Genomic DNA, 4,359 nt, shown 5'->3' with positions numbered 1-4,359 from the left:
TGATCCTTTCTAGGGGGGGACACTCCTTCAATGCCAGCCACATTTAGGTTCTGCAAGGTAGAAATAAGGAAAGAGGCCGTCACTGGGTCGCCTGTGAGAAGAGAAGAGAGGGGACTTTGAGAAAGAGACAGAAAGTGGCAAGTTTAAGCTGAGTAAAGCATTAATCAAACATGCACTGTATGGCTTTAATCTAACTAAATCAGTTTCAACAGAAGTAGTTCTCCTTTCTTTACCTAATTAAGTGGGGGAAATGTCAATGCTTCCTCTTCTGATACACCTCTAATTATGGTTTAATAAGACATGAAGAGGCCCTGGAGCTGCTGCATGTCTTCATAACAAGGCCATTCATTTGGCTGATTCACACATTAATTAGTGAGTATCCTTATGTGTCACATACTGTAACAGACAGACAGTATTAGGATGACCTCTACAGTGTATCAGTGGTGGAAAGTAACTAAGTACATCTACTCAAGTACTGCAATTAGGTACAATTTGGAGGCATCTGTACTTGAGTATTTTTATTTTCAGTTACTTCATACTTTGACTTCACTACATTTTAGAGGCAAATATTGTACTTTTCACTCCACTACATTTATTTTATAACTTTAGTTACTATACTTTCCAGAACCAGATTAATACAAAAAATACTGTACATTTATAAGACCTCACTGATCTATGGTGGAAAGGTCACAAGCTACCCAGCAGTAATTCAAAAGAAATGCATATAAGCTCGTTAAAACTAGCTCCCCCTTTACCAACAGCAACATTAAATGTGATGTATAATAATGCACAATCATGCATAATTGCGTAATCATAATACAATAATATGATAAACAGGAATGTGAAATGTGCCATTCTGTATAATGAAGACTTTTACTTTTAGAACTTTAAGTATGTTCTGATGCTAATACGTTTGTACTTTTCTTTTACATTGTTGTATTGCTACTTTTACTTAAGCAAAAGATCTGAGTGCTTCTTCCACCACTGCATTGCATATTAAATGAGTTAAAGATCTTATCGACTGAGGCAACAGTGGTGTGGTGGGTAGGGCAGTTGCTCCACACATAATTTCGTTGTACGTGTTACAATGACAATAAATAAAGCTTCTTATCAGCAAACATCAGTCCTCAGGAGAGGGTGACAAGACATCACCTGACCTCCGTCAGGATGGGAGCATGATATTCAAGGTCAGTCAAAGAAAATAAACAATAGCTACATTAATTGAGCTATTGGCAGTGCACCTCTTGTAGTACTAATAAATGGCAGCATCTGTTAGCTATATCATTGTGTTTCTCTTGCTGAGATCCTTCCTCATATTGTCAACAGGAGACATTGCGTTCCTACACTATGGTAAAGTAAAGAACAGTACGATCGACTATTTGTGTCCCAGCTGTGCGTTTCAGGAGTAAGTCATTCTTGATGTCTGCAATTTGGAAAAAACAAAAACGGTCCAGCTTTGAAAGAGTCACGTCTCAACAGCAACAGCACAGTCAGATGGTGGCACAGCTAGACATGCTGATGAAGTAGGGCAGAGGTGACGGTTTTCCTGCTCTCATGTTTGGCAACAGACGTTCAACAAAAACACAGGACACCTGCAGTCATCTGAGAGACTGTTCTTGTGACAACCCTCAAGATAACATTAGTGCAAACACGCACACATTTGTATTGTTATAATTATAAGCACCATTAATCACTGTGTTCATTCCCTAAAACCTGACCCTGACCCCAAACGTAACCATCTGCACATTCTTTTAAATCCACCTACTTTCTGTTGCTGTTCATCTTATTGCATGTTTGCATGCTTTTGACTGAATTCCACTGCAACAATAATGTAACTTTGAAGCATGAAAACGAGGACACGATGTGTTGGAATTCATTTCTGACGCAAGTTACGAGAAAGTAACAGCTCCCTCATATGTGACAAAATATTTATAATACATGTGTCAACATGATAAAACACCAGTGTTGCTCTTTCACAAGTAAGGGTATTCGGGAAACAGGTGTGATAAGTGGGCAGTAAACACAGGCACTATGGTAACGCCTGGTCATATTCAAGGCCAGAATCAGGTGACAGGGCTTACTGCCCCCTCGGCCACTGTGTGAGTCATGGTCAGATGGTGCCTGAGGTGTGGAGCTGTAGAGCTGTGTCACATGGATCATTCAGGGGGTATTAGCAACACTGGGCACAGGGGATAAAATAAGACTGACAGAAGCATTATAGTGTTATGCATCCTTAGGTAGGGTTTAAAAATTTAAAGAGTGCTGCGTAGAGAGCAGAAAGGAGGTTTCAAAGTAAATTTAAGTTAAAATTTAAAGTTTATTGCTGAATCCATGAGGTGTGAAAAGCAGTACTGAATACCTTTCCGACAGGGGCTGACTTTTAGAAGACCAGTTCCCAGGCACTCCTTCGGGGTGATGCAGAAACCCTCATTGGCTGGGTTCTCCTCTTTGCTTGCAAAAACAGAGCGCGGTGGTGTGAAGCGGTAGGCTGGAATTCCTTTCACATATACTTCTTTCTCAAACTCCATGTGGATGGACCTGGAGAAAGCAGAAAGCAAGAACTGAGACTGAGGTTGCTGCACAGTTTTAGCCTGTGAAAGCCAGGAGCTGGTTGGCTGCTGCCACCTTCTTACCAGCTCTAGATTACAGAGACTTGATGTACATGAATGCACCAGCACAGTGTCTTCATATGTTTTGAAGATTATCATATAGTGAGCAATTCATCCTTGTTCTGTAACCTCGGTTCTGTCCTGTAGAGGGAATCCCGATGCTTCTCAGTGAGAACAAAGGAGTCTACACATTGCCTGCCAGCTGGTCGGGGCGATGCGGCCCTTCACTACGCAGCCCACCAACTGTGCAACAATACTGTACAGACCTTTCCCTTGACCTTCGTGAGAGAAGCCATTTAAAAGGCTTCATGTCTTTCTTCACTACAAGTGGACTGAAAGCCTCTGCTTGTTCTGCTGAGCATGAGAGACTTAATTTTAGGCAAACTAAGACAAGATATTGTTGATTTGGATCTAAATCGTTTCCCTTTAGAGGATACAAACTTGGAACAGCTTACCAGATGACATGAGATACTTCTGAGAGTAAAAATGTTTTATTAAAGCTACAGTTATCAAATGCATGTTACAACTTCTGTCGTGTGTGTAATGTAGTAGAGGCTGTGTTGTCATCATACTTTGAGGCTTCAGTTTAATGTGTAGAATCTCATTTGTGTTACATGCTGTTTACACCTGGACATGTTGTGACATGCTTATTTTAAGTGCTGGTTCTTTATGGCAGACGAAAGTCTAATCAGAAAGGATCTTTTCAACTAATGATCATACCTAATGGAGAGAGAAACGTGGCAAAAGCAAGTTGGTGTTTGCACACTGACACACATGTTTTGTGGCTCAGCTGTTGTTACTGGATCAAGTGTCAGGACTCTGTCAAGTTTTTTTTTGACACTTTTACAGGGGCTTAAGGCTGGAAATACCCTGAGCCCAACTGTCTGTGCGAAAGGCTAACATACATGTGATTTAATGGGATATTTCCTTTTGAGATTATGGTAAAAAGTACAGGAAACAGGAAGGGAGCCTTCCCTTTAGTCACAATAACACAGAGAGCCATAGTCAATCAGATAATGAATAAGTGGGTGAAAGTGTTGTCAACATGTGGGAGAGGGGTTTTTGACCCATGTCCAATCAGGATCAAAGTTACAACCATGCGACTCCTTTAGATTCTTTCCATGCTAAACAAAAAGCGGAAGATATCTGCAGAGGATTGTGGGGTTTTTTTTGGTTTAGGTCACGGTTGTTTTCAAATTTGGAAGTTCTCCATTGACACCGTTTCACCAGTGAAGCCATGGCTATGATTTTGCAACAGCTTGCAAAATTAACTATTCATCAGTCACTGTGTGAGAGGCATTTACTTTTAACATTCATCATGTTTTCAGTGAAGACATCCTGACTCTGAAATCCTCCAGAGGAGCCTCTAGAAATCTGAATGTTCTCCTGAGCATTAGTAATGAAAATGTCTGGCAGAAGTAACTATAAAAACTGGCGGGACGCCTATAATGGAATTACATGGAAAACATTACTAAACTTGTTTGTTCCAGCTGGTCAAGAACAGAAACCTCTGCAACTGTTCTTTTCCACTGTTGTGAAAATGCGCTTTAGCTCAACTCATCAATTGTTCTTCAATAATTTTCTTTTCTCATTCACGTGCCCTCCATTTCCGTTAGACTCCAGACCAACATTCTTCTGCAACTAAGCCTCCAGAAAGTGCTTCCTGGAAATTAGCATGTTAGTTTTTCAAAAACCCCTCATCAGGTAGACAGTAAAGCCTTGGTGAGAACACAGAAGTCACCTGCAGTGC

Source organism: Monopterus albus, unplaced genomic scaffold (assembly GCF_001952655.1).
Source record: "Monopterus albus unplaced genomic scaffold, M_albus_1.0 scaffold20.1, whole genome shotgun sequence".
NCBI lineage: Eukaryota > Metazoa > Chordata > Actinopteri > Synbranchiformes > Synbranchidae > Monopterus > Monopterus albus.
This window is presented reverse-complemented; position numbering follows the sequence as displayed.